This window comes from Oncorhynchus keta, chromosome 17, assembly GCF_023373465.1.
Source record: "Oncorhynchus keta strain PuntledgeMale-10-30-2019 chromosome 17, Oket_V2, whole genome shotgun sequence".
Classification (NCBI taxonomy): Eukaryota; Metazoa; Chordata; class Actinopteri; order Salmoniformes; family Salmonidae; genus Oncorhynchus; species Oncorhynchus keta.
In genome coordinates, this window is record NC_068437.1 from 59,754,138 (window position 1) to 59,768,245 (window position 14,108).

General features: G+C 42.6%; 1 protein-coding gene across 1 annotated transcript in view; it reads left to right on the forward strand.

Annotated features, from left to right (window-relative positions):
- The window catches only part of LOC127908431 (mitochondrial glutamate carrier 1-like), a 77,646-nt gene continuing 63,538 nt past the window's right edge, over nucleotides 1-14,108 (forward strand). Inside the window, 1 exon segment of the mRNA XM_052466812.1 lies at nucleotides 1-158. The gene's annotated coding sequence lies outside the window, so the exon portion shown is untranslated.

Below are 14,108 nucleotides of genomic sequence, written 5' to 3' on the forward strand. Positions count from 1 at the left end.
AAACAAGCTAGCTACTTCAGTGGCTGTTGAACACATTTCTACCTGCAAATTAACACATTTCTAGAGGTAAATGTGTTAAATTATAGCCATGGTATAAAAGGGATAATCAACTCGGGTCTCTATTCGTTCACGGGGAAAATAATGCCACTCTGTTGAAGGTCAGTTTTTCCTACTTTCACTAAGCGCGTCGAGAAAACACACCTTCCACGTCGCTCATTTATTTTCCATACAACGCATTGTATTATCGTTGTATTATCCTTTACTTATAGAGTGACACGTTTATTTGCCACGTGTAAATGAATACTTCAGAAATCTTCCTCACTGTTTTGACCCAAAGCATTTAACTCACTCTTTTGATCCAATCAAATTGTCACATGCGCCGAATGCAACAGGTGTAATAGACCTTACAGTGAGAACAGTATTGGCATTACCACAGCATCTAACTCACTGTTTTGACCAGAGCATCTAACTCACTGTTTAGACCAGAGCATCTAACTCACTGTTTTGACCAGAGCATCTAACTCACTGTTTTGACCACAGCATCTAACTCACTGTTTTAATCACAGCATCTAACTCACTGTTTTGACCAGAGCATCTAACTCACTGTTTAGACCAGAGCATCTAACTCTCTGTTTAGACCAGAGCATCTAACTCACTGTTTGGACCAGAGCATCTAACTCACTGTTTGGACCAGAGCATCTAACTCACTGTTTGGACTGGAGCATCTAACTCACTGTTTTGACCAGAGCATCTAACTCACTGTTTAGATCACAGCATCTAACTCACTGTTTGGACCAGAGCATCTAACTCACTGTTTTGACCAGAGCATCTAACTCACTGTTTAGATCACAGCATCTAACTCACTGTTTTGACCAGAGCATCTAACTCACTGTTTTGATCACAGCATCTAACTCACTGTTTAGATCACAGCATCTAACTCACTGTTTGGACCAGAGCATCTAACTCACTGTTTGGATCACAGCATCTAACTCACTGTTTTGACCAGAGCATCTAACTCACTGTTTAGATCACAGCATCTAACTCACTGTTTTGACCAGAGCATCTAACTCACTGTTTGGACCAGAGCAACTAACTCACTGTTAACTCACTGTTTTGACCAGAGCATCTAACTCACTGTTAACTCACTGTTTTGACCAGAGCATCTAACTCACTGTTTGGACCAGAGCATCTAACTAATAATAACTATTTGATCCAATTGGGAAAATCCTGACCTGTGACTCTTTTTTTGTTGTTACTGTTAACTCACTGTTTTGACCAGAGCATCTAACTCACTGTTTTGACCACAGCATCTAACTCACTGTTTTGACCAGAGCATCTAACTCACTGTTTTGACCAGAGCATCTAACTCACTGTTTGGATCACAGCATCTAACTCACTGTTTTGACCAGAGCATCTAACTCACTGTTTGGACCAGAGCATCTAACTCACTGTTTTGACCAGAGCATCTAACTCACTGTTTTGACCAGAGCATCTAACTCACTGTTTTGACCACAGCATCTAACTCACTGTTTTGACCAGAGCATCTAACTCACTGTTTTGACCAGAGCATCTAACTCACTGTTTTGACCAGAGCATCTAACTCACTGTTTTGATCACAGCATCTAACTCACTGTTTTGACCACAGCATCTAACTCACTGTTTGGACCAGAGCATCTAACTCACTGTTTGGACCAGAGCATCTAACTCACTGTTTGGATCACAGCATCTAACTCACTGTTTTGACCAGAGCATCTAACTCACTGTTTGGACCAGAGCATCTAACTCACTGTTTGGACCAGAGCATCTAACTCACTGTTTTGATCACAGCATCTAACTCACTGTTTTGACCAGAGCATCTAACTCACTGTTTGGATCACAGCATCTAACTCACTGTTTTGACCACAGCATCTAACTCACTGTTTTGACTGGAGCATCTAACTCACTGTTTTGACCACAGCATCTAACTCACTGTTTGGATCACAGCATCTAACTCACTGTTTTGACCAGAGCATCTAACTCACTGTTTGGACCAGAGCATCTAACTCACTGTTTGGACCAGAGCATCTAACTCACTGTTTGGACCACAGCATCTAACTCACTGTTTGGACCACAGCATCTAACTCACTGTTTTGACTGGAGCATCTAACTCACTGTTTGGACCACAGCATCTAACTCACTGTTTGGACCAGAGCATCTAACTCACTGTTTTGACCACAGCATCTAACTCACTGTTTGGACCACAGCATCTAACTCACTGTTTTGACCACAGCATCTAACTCACTGTTTGGACCAGAGCATCTAACTCACTGTTTTGACTGGAGCATCTAACTCACTGTTTGGACCAGAGCATCTAACTCACTGTTTTGACCAGAGCATCTAACTCACTGTTTGGACCAGAGCATCTAACTCACTGTTTGGACCACATCATCTAACTCACTGTTTGGACCAGAGCATCTAACTCACTGTTTGGACCAGAGCATCTAACTCACTGTTTTGATCACAGCATCTAACTCACTGTTTGGACCAGAGCATCTAACTCACTGTTTTGATCACAGCATCTAACTCACTGTTTGGACCAGAGCATCTAACTCACTGTTTAGATCACAGCATCTAACTCACTGTTTTGATCACAGCATCTAACTCACTGTTTGGACCAGAGCATCTAACTCACTGTTTTGATCACAGCATCTAACTCACTGTTTGGACCAGAGCATCTAACTCACTGTTTAGATCACAGCATCTAACTCACTGTTTAGATCACAGCATCTAACTCACTGTTTTGATCACAGCATCTAACTCACTGTTTTGATCACAGCATCTAACTCACTGTTTTGACCACAGCATCTAACTCACTGTTTGGACCAGAGCATCTAACTCACTGTTTGGACCAGAGCATCTAACTCACTGTTTGGATCACAGCATCTAACTCACTGTTTGGACCACAGCATCTAACTCACTGTTTGGACCAGAGCATCTAACTCACTGTTTGGACCAGAGCATCTAACTCACTGTTTTGATCACAGCATCTAACTCACTGTTTAGATCACAGCATCTAACTCACTGTTTAGATCACAGCATCTAACTCACTGTTTTGACCACAGCATCTAACTCACTGTTTGGACCAGAGCATCTAACTCACTGTTTGGACCAGAGCATCTAACTCACTGTTTTGATCACAGCATCTAACTCACTGTTTTGACCACAGCATCTAACTCACTGTTTGGACCAGAGCATCTAACTCACTGTTTGGACCAGAGCATCTAACTCACTGTTTTGACCACAGCATCTAACTCACTGTTTAGATCACAGCATCTAACTCACTGTTTTGATCACAGCATCTAACTCACTGTTTAGATCACAGCATCTAACTCACTGTTTGGACCAGAGCATCTAACTCACTGTTTTGATCACAGCATCTAACTCACTGTTTTGACCAGAGCATCTAACTCACTGTTTTGACCAGAGCATCTAACTCACTGTTTGGACCACAGCATCTAACTCACTGTTTGGACCAGAGCATCTAACTCACTGTTTAGATCACAGCATCTAACTCACTGTTTGGACCAGAGCATCTAACTCACTGTTTTGACCAGAGCATCTAACTCACTGTTTAGATCACAGCATCTAACTCACTGTTTTGACCAGAGCATCTAACTCACTGTTTTGATCACAGCATCTAACTCACTGTTTGGACCAGAGCATCTAACTCACTGTTTGGATCACAGCATCTAACTCACTGTTTTGACCAGAGCATCTAACTCACTGTTTAGATCACAGCATCTAACTCACTGTTTTGATCACAGCATCTAACTCACTGTTTGGACCAGAGCATCTAACTCACTGTTTAGATCACAGCATCTAACTCACTGTTTAGATCACAGCATCTAACTCACTGTTTTGATCACAGCATCTAACTCACTGTTTTGATCACAGCATCTAACTCACTGTTTTGACCACAGCATCTAACTCACTGTTTGGACCAGAGCATCTAACTCACTGTTTGGACCAGAGCATCTAACTCACTGTTTGGATCACAGCATCTAACTCACTGTTTGGACCACAGCATCTAACTCACTGTTTGGACCAGAGCATCTAACTCACTGTTTGGACCAGAGCATCTAACTCACTGTTTTGATCACAGCATCTAACTCACTGTTTAGATCACAGCATCTAACTCACTGTTTTGATCACAGCATCTAACTCACTGTTTTGACCAGAGCATCTAACTCACTGTTTAGATCACAGCATCTAACTCACTGTTTAGATCACAGCATCTAACTCACTGTTTTGATCACAGCATCTAACTCACTGTTTTGACCACAGCATCTAACTCATTGTTTTGACCACAGCATCTAACTCACTGTTTGGACCACAGCATCTAACTCACTGTTTTGACCACAGCATCTAACTCACTGTTTGGACCAGAGCATCTAACTCACTGTTTGGACCACAGCATCTAACTCACTGTTTGGACCAGAGCATCTAACTCACTGTTTGGACCAGAGCATCTAACTCACTGTTTTGATCACAGCATCTAACTCACTGTTTAGATCACAGCATCTAACTCACTGTTTAGATCACAGCATCTAACTCACTGTTTTGACCACAGCATCTAACTCACTGTTTGGACCAGAGCATCTAACTCACTGTTTGGACCAGAGCATCTAACTCACTGTTTTGATCACAGCATCTAACTCACTGTTTTGACCACAGCATCTAACTCACTGTTTGGACCAGAGCATCTAACTCACTGTTTGGACCAGAGCATCTAACTCACTGTTTTGACCACAGCATCTAACTCACTGTTTAGATCACAGCATCTAACTCACTGTTTTGATCACAGCATCTAACTCACTGTTTAGATCACAGCATCTAACTCACTGTTTGGACCAGAGCATCTAACTCACTGTTTTGATCACAGCATCTAACTCACTGTTTTGACCAGAGCATCTAACTCACTGTTTTGACCAGAGCATCTAACTCACTGTTTGGACCACAGCATCTAACTCACTGTTTGGACCAGAGCATCTAACTCACTGTTTAGATCACAGCATCTAACTCACTGTTTGGACCAGAGCATCTAACTCACTGTTTTGACCAGAGCATCTAACTCACTGTTTAGATCACAGCATCTAACTCACTGTTTTGACCAGAGCATCTAACTCACTGTTTTGATCACAGCATCTAACTCACTGTTTGGACCAGAGCATCTAACTCACTGTTTGGATCACAGCATCTAACTCACTGTTTTGACCAGAGCATCTAACTCACTGTTTAGATCACAGCATCTAACTCACTGTTTTGATCACAGCATCTAACTCACTGTTTGGACCAGAGCATCTAACTCACTGTTTAGATCACAGCATCTAACTCACTGTTTAGATCACAGCATCTAACTCACTGTTTTGATCACAGCATCTAACTCACTGTTTTGATCACAGCATCTAACTCACTGTTTTGACCACAGCATCTAACTCACTGTTTGGACCAGAGCATCTAACTCACTGTTTGGACCAGAGCATCTAACTCACTGTTTGGATCACAGCATCTAACTCACTGTTTGGACCACAGCATCTAACTCACTGTTTGGACCAGAGCATCTAACTCACTGTTTGGACCAGAGCATCTAACTCACTGTTTTGATCACAGCATCTAACTCACTGTTTAGATCACAGCATCTAACTCACTGTTTAGATCACAGCATCTAACTCACTGTTTTGACCACAGCATCTAACTCACTGTTTGGACCAGAGCATCTAACTCACTGTTTGGACCAGAGCATCTAACTCACTGTTTTGATCACAGCATCTAACTCACTGTTTTGACCACAGCATCTAACTCACTGTTTGGACCAGAGCATCTAACTCACTGTTTGGACCAGAGCATCTAACTCACTGTTTTGACCACAGCATCTAACTCACTGTTTAGATCACAGCATCTAACTCACTGTTTTGATCACAGCATCTAACTCACTGTTTAGATCACAGCATCTAACTCACTGTTTGGACCAGAGCATCTAACTCACTGTTTTGATCACAGCATCTAACTCACTGTTTTGACCAGAGCATCTAACTCACTGTTTTGACCAGAGCATCTAACTCACTGTTTGGACCACAGCATCTAACTCACTGTTTGGACCAGAGCATCTAACTCACTGTTTTGACTGGAGCATCTAACTCACTGTTTTGACCAGAGCATCTAACTCACTGTTTAGATCACAGCATCTAACTCACTGTTTGGACCAGAGCATCTAACTCACTGTTTTGACCAGAGCATCTAACTCACTGTTTAGATCACAGCATCTAACTCACTGTTTTGACCAGAGCATCTAACTCACTGTTTTGATCACAGCATCTAACTCACTGTTTGGACCAGAGCATCTAACTCACTGTTTGGATCACAGCATCTAACTCACTGTTTTGACCAGAGCATCTAACTCACTGTTTAGACCACAGCATCTAACTCACTGTTTTGACCAGAGCATCTAACTCACTGTTTTGACCAGAGCAGCTAACTCACTGTTAACTCACTGTTTTGACCAGAGCATCTAACTCACTGTTAACTCACTGTTTTGACCAGAGCATCTAACTCACTGTTTGGACCAGAGCATCTAACTAACTATTTGATCCAATTGGGAAAATCCTGACCTGTGACTCTTTTTTTGTTGTTACTGTTAACTCACTGTTTTGACCAGAGCATCTAACTCACTGTTTTGATCACAGCATCTAACTCACTGTTTTGACCACAGCATCTAACTCACTGTTTTGACCAGAGCATCTAACTCAACATCTAACTCACTGTTTGACCAGAGCATCTAACTCACTGTTTGGACCAGAGCATCTAACTCACTGTTTTGACCAGAGCATCTAACTCACTGTTTTGACAGAGCATCTAACTCACTGTTTGGACCACAGCATCTAACTCACTGTTTTGACCAGAGCATCTAACTCACTGTTTTAGCATCTAACTCACTGTTTTGACCAGAGCATCTAACTCACTGTTTTGATCTGTTTTGACAGCATCTAACTCACTGTTTTGACCACAGCATCTAACTCACTGTTTGGACCAGAGCATCTAACTCACTGTTTGGACCAGAGCATCTAACTCACTGTTTGGATCACAGCATCTAACTCACTGTTTTGACCAGAGCATCTAACTCACTGTTTGGACCAGAGCATCTAACTCACTGTTTGGACCAGAGCATCTAACTCACTGCATCTAACTCACTGTTTTGACCAGAGCATCTAACTCACTGTTTGGATCACAGCATCTAACTCACTGTTTTGACCACAGCATCTAACTCACTGTTTTGACTGGAGCATCTAACTCACTGTTTTGACCACAGCATCTAACTCACTGTTTTGACCAGAGCATCTAACTCACTGTTTTGACCAGAGCATCTAACTCACTGTTTGGACCACAGCATCTAACTCACTGTTTGGACCAGAGCATCTAACTCACTGTTTTGATCACAGCATCTAACTCACTGTTTGGACCAGAGCATCTAACTCACTGTTTGACCAGAGCATCTAACTCACTGTTTGGACCAGAGCATCTAACTCACTGTTTGGACCACAGCATCTAACTCACTGTTTTGACCACAGCATCTAACTCACTGTTTTGACCAGAGCATCTAACTCACTGTTTAGATCACAGCATCTAACTCACTGTTTTGACCAGAGCATCTAACTCACTGTTTGGACCAGAGCATCTAACTCACTGTTTTGATCACAGATCTAACTCACAGACCAGAGCATCTAACTCACTGTTTGGATCAGAGCATCTAACTCACTGTTTTGATCACAGCATCTAACTCACTGTTTGGACCAGAGCATCTAACTCACTGTTTTGACCAGAGCATCTAACTCACTGTTTTGATCACAGCATCTAACTCACTGTTTGGACCAGAGCATCTAACTCACTGTTTGGACCAGAGCATCTAACTCACTGTTTGGACCAGAGCATCTAACTCACTGTTTGGATCACAGCATCTAACTCACTGTTTGGACCAGAGCATCTAACTCACTGTTTGGACCACAGCATCTAACTCACTGTTTGGACCAGAGCATCTAACTCACTGTTTTGATCACAGCATCTAACTCACTGTTTTGACTGGAGCATCTAACTCACTGTTTGATCACAGCATCTAACTCACTGTTTTGACTCACAGCATCTAACTCACTGTTTGACCACAGCATCTAACTCACTGTTTGGACACAGCATCCACAGCATCTAACTCACTCACAGCATCTAACTCACTGTTTAGATCACAGCATCTAACTCACTGTTTTGACCAGAGCATCTAACTCACTGTTTTGATCACAGCATCTAACTCACTGTTTTGACTGGAGCATCTAACTCACTGTTTGGACCAGAGCATCTAACTCACTGTTTAGATCACAGCATCTAACTCACTGTTTTGATCACAGCATCTAACTCACTGTTTGGACCAGAGCATCTAACTCACTGTTTGGACCAGAGCATCTAACTCACTGTTTGGACCACAGCATCTAACTCACTGTTTTGATCACAGCATCTAACTCACTGTTTGGACCAGAGCATCTAACTCACTGTTTGGACCAGAGCATCTAACTCACTGTTTTGATCACAGCATCTAACTCACTGTTTTGACCAGAGCATCTAACTCACTGTTTTGACCACAGCATCTAACTCACTGTTTTGACCACAGCATCTAACTCACTGTTTGGACCAGAGCATCTAACTCACTGTTTTGACCACAGCATCTAACTCACTGTTTTGACCACAGCATCTAACTCACTGTTTTGATCACAGCATCTAACTCACTGTTTTGACCAGAGCATCTAACTCACTGTTTGGACCAGAGCATCTAACTCACTGTTTGGACCAGAGCATCTAACTCACTGTTTGGACCACAGCATCTAACTCACTGTTTGGACCACAGCATCTAACTCACTGTTTTGACCACAGCATCTAACTCACTGTTTTGACCAGAGCATCTAACTCACTGTTTTGACCAGAGCATCTAACTCACTGTTTGGACCACAGCATCTAACTCACTGTTTGGACCACAGCATCTAACTCACTGTTTTGACCACAGCATCTAACTCACTGTTTTGACCAGAGCATCTAACTCACTGTTTTGACCAGAGCATCTAACTCACTGTTTTGACCAGAGCATCTAACTCACTGTTTTGACCACAGCATCTAACTCACTGTTTGGACCAGAGCATCTAACTCACTGTTTGGACCAGAGCATCTAACTCACTGTTTGGACCAGAGCATCTAACTCACTGTTTTGACCACAGCATCTAACTCACTGTTTTGACCAGAGCATCTAACTCACTGTTTTGACCAGAGCATCTAACTCACTGTTTGACCAGAGCATCTAACTCACAGCATCTAACTCACTGTTTGACCACAGCATCTAACTCTCTGTTTTGACCACAGCATCTAACTCATCTAACTCACTGTTTGACCAGAGCATCTAACTCACTGTTTTAGACTCACACAGCATCTAACTCACTGTTTGGACCAGAGCATCTAACTCACTGTTTGGACCAGAGCATCTAACTCACTGTTTTGACCAGAGCATCTAACTCACTGTTTGACCACAGCATCTAACTCACTGTTTTGACCAGAGCATCTAACTCACTGTTTTGACCACAGCATGTTTTGACCACAGCATCTAACTCACTGTTTGGACCACAGCATCTAACTCACTGTTTTGACCAGAGCATCTAACTCACTGTTTGGACCACAGCATCTAACTCACTGTTTGGACCAGAGCATCTAACACTGTTTTGACCACAGCATCTAACTCACTGTTTTGACCACAGCATCTAACTCACTGTTTGACCAGAGCATCTAACTCACTGTTTTTGGACCAGAGCATCTAACTCACTGTTTGACCAGAGCATCTAACTCACTGTTTGACCAGAGCATCTAACTCACTTTTGATCACAGCATCTAACTCACTGTTTTGACCAGAGCATCTAACTCACTGTTTGGACCAGAGCATCTAACTCACTGTTTTGTTTTGACCACAGCATCTAACTAACTCACTGTTTTGACCACAGCATCTAACTCACTGTTTTGGACTCAGACCACAGCATCTAACTCTGTTTTGACCACAGCATCTAACTCACTGTTTGATCACAGCATCTAACTCACTGTTTGACCACAGCATCTAACTCACTGTTTGGACCAGAGCATCTAACTCACTGTTTGGACTCACAGAGCATCTAACTCACTGTTTTGACCACAGCATCTAACTCACTGTTTTGACCACAGCATCTAACTCACTGTTTGGACCACAGTTTTGGACCAGAGCATCTAACTCACTGTTTTGACCACAGCATCTAACTCACTGTTTTGACCACAGCATCTAACTCACTGTTTGGACCAGAGCATCTAACTCACTGTTTTGACCACAGCATCTAACTCACTGTTTTGACCACAGCATCTAACTCACTGTTTTGACCAGAGCAGCATCTAACTCACTGTTTGGACCACAGACTCACTGTTTCACAGCATCTAACTCACTGTTTTGACCACAGCATCTAACTCACTGTTTGACCAGAGCATCTAACTCACTGTTTGGACCAGAGCATCTAACTCACTGTTTTGATCACAGCATCTAACTCACTGTTTTGACCACAGCATCTAACTCACTGTTTGGACCAGAGCATCTAACTCACTGTTTGGACCAGAGCATCTAACTCACTGTTTGGACCACAGCATCTAACTCACTGTTTTGACCAGAGCATCTAACTCACTGTTTGGACCAGAGCATCTAACTCACTGTTTGGACCACAGCATCTAACTCACTGTTTTGATCACAGCATCTAACTCACTGTTTTGACCAGAGCATCTAACTCACTGTTTGGATCACAGCATCTAACTCACTGTTGACCACAGCATCTAACTCACTGTTTTGACTGGAGCATCTAACTCACTGTTTTGACCACAGCATCTAACTCACTGTTTTGACCACAGCATCTAACTCACTGTTTTGACACAGCAGCTAACTCACTAATCTAACTCACTGTTTGGACCAGAGCATCTAACTCACTGTTTTGACCAGAGCATCTAACTCACTGTTTGGACCAGAGCATCTAACTCACTGTTTTGACCAGAGCATCTAACTCACTGTTTTGACCACAGCATCTAACTCACTGTTTTGACCAGAGCATCTAACTCACTGTTTGACCACAGCATCTAACTCACTGTTTGGACCACAGACTCACTGTTTGGATCACAGCATCTAACTCACTGTTTTGAGCATCTAACTCACTGTTTGGACCAGAGCATCTAAACTGTTTTGACCAGAGCATCACTGTTTTGACCACAGCATCTAACTCACTGTTTGGACCACAGCATCTAACTCACTGTTTGGATCACAGCATCTAACTCACTGTTTTGACCAGAGCATCTAACTCACTGTTTGACCAGAGCATCTAACTCACTGTTTGGACCACAGCATCTAACTCACTGTTTGGACCACAGCATCTAACTCACTGTTTGTTTTGACCACAGCATCTAACTCACTGTTTGGACCAGAGCATCTAACTCACTGTTTTGGACCACAGCATCTAACTCACTGTTTTGACCACAGCATCTAACTCACTGTTTGGACCAGAGCATCTAACTCACTGTTTGGACCACAGCATCTAACTCACTGTTTGGACCACAGCATCTAACTCACTGTTTGGACCACAGCATCTAACTCACTGTTTTGACCAGAGCATCTAACTCACTGTTTTGATCACAGCATCTAACTCACTGTTTGGACTAGAGCATCTAACTCACTGTTTTGACCAGAGCATCTAACTCACTGTTTGGACCACAGCATCTAACTCACTGTTTTGATCACAGCATCTAACTCACTGTTTTGACCTAACTCAGAGCATCTAACTCACTGTTTTGACCAGAGCATCTAACTCACTGTTTGACCACAGATCACAGCATCTAACTCACTGTTTTGACCAGAGCATCTAACTCACTGTTTGGACCAGAGCATCTAACTCACTGTTTGGACCAGAGCATCTAACTCACTGTTTTGACCACAGCATCTAACTCACTGTTTTGACCACAGCATCTAACTCACTGTTTTGACCACAGCATCTAACTCACTGTTTGGACCACAGCATCTAACTCACTGTTTGGACCACAGCATCTAACTCACTGTTTGGACCACAGCATCTAACTCACTGTTTTGACCAGAGCATCTAACTCACTGTTTTGATCACAGCATCTAACTCACTGTTTTGACTGGAGCATCTAACTCACTGTTTTGACCAGAGCATCTAACTCACTGTTTGGACCACAGCATCTAACTCACTGTTTTGATCACAGCATCTAACTCACTGTTTGGACCAGAGCATCTAACTCACTGTTTTGATCACAGAGCATCTAACTCACTGTTTTGACCAGAGCATCTAACTCACTGTTTGGAAGCATCTAACTCACTGTTTTGACCACACATCTAACTCACTGTTTTGAGCATCTAACTCACTGTTTGGACCAGAGCATCTAACTCACTGTTTGGACCACAGCATCTAACTCACTGTTTTGACCAGAGCATCTAACTCACTGTTTTGACTCACTGAGCATCAAACTCACTGTTTTGACCACAGCATCTAACTCACTGTTTTGACCAGAGCATCTAACTCACTGTTTGGACCAGAGCATCTAACTCACTGTTTGGACCACAGCATCTAACTCACTGTTTTGACCAGAGCATCTAACTCACTGTTTTGACCACAGCATCTAACTCACTGTTTGGACCACAGCATCTAACTCACTGTTTGGACCAGAGCATCTAACTCACTGTTTGATCACAGCATCTAACTCACTGACCAGAGCATCTAACTCACTGTTTGGACCAGAGCATCTAACTCACTGTTTGGACCAGAGCATCTAACTCACTGTTTGATCACAGCATCTAACTCACTGTTTTGACCAGAGCATCTAACTCACTGTTTGGACCACAGCATCTAACTCACTGTTTGACCACAGCATCTAACTCACTGTTTTGACTGGAGCATCTAACTCACTGTTTTGACCACAGCATCTAACTCACTGTTTTGACTCAGAGCATCTAACTCACTGTTTTGACCAGAGCATCTAACTCACTGTTTGGACACAGCATCTAACTCACTGTTTGGACCAGCATCTAACTCACTGTTTGGACCAGAGCATCTAACTCACTGTTTGGACCACAGCATCTAACTCTGTTTGACTGCATCTAACTCACTTTTGATCTAACTCACACCAGAGCATCTAACTCACTGTTTTGACCAGAGCATCTAACTCACTGTTTGGACCAGAGCATCTAACTCACTGTTTGGACCAGAGCATCTAACTCACTGTTTTGACCAGAGCATCTAACTCACAGTTAACTCACTGTTTTGACCACAGCATCTAACTCACTGTTTGGACCACAGCATCTAACTCACTGTTTGGACCAGAGCATCTAACTCACTGTTTGGACCAGAGCATCTAACTCACTGTTTTGACCAGAGCATCTAACTCACTGTTTTGACCACAGCATCTAACTCACTGTTTTGACCACAGCATCTAACTCACTGTTTTGACCACACATCTAACTCACTGTTTGGACCAGAGCATCTAACTCACTGTTTGGACCAGAGCATCTAACTCACTGTTTTGATCACAGCATCTAATCACAGCATCTAACTCACTGTTTAGATCACAGCATCTAACTTTGACCACAGCATCTAACTCACTGTTTGGACCAGAGCATCTAACTCACTGTTTGGACCAGAGCATCTAACTCACTGTTTTACAGATCACAGCATCTAACTCACTGTTTTGACCAGAGCATCTAACTCACTGTTTGGACCAGAGCATCTAACTCACTGTTTGGACCAGAGCATCTAACTCACTGTTTTGATCACAGCATCTAACTCACTGTTTTGACCAGAGCATCTAACTCACTGTTTGGACCAGAGCATCTAACTCACTGTTTGGACCAGAGCATCTAACTCACTGTTTGATCCCAGCACCAGAGCATCTAACTCACTGTTTTGACCAGAGCATCTAACTCACTGTTTGACCACAGCATCTAACTCACTGTTTTGACCACAGCATCTAACTCACTGTTT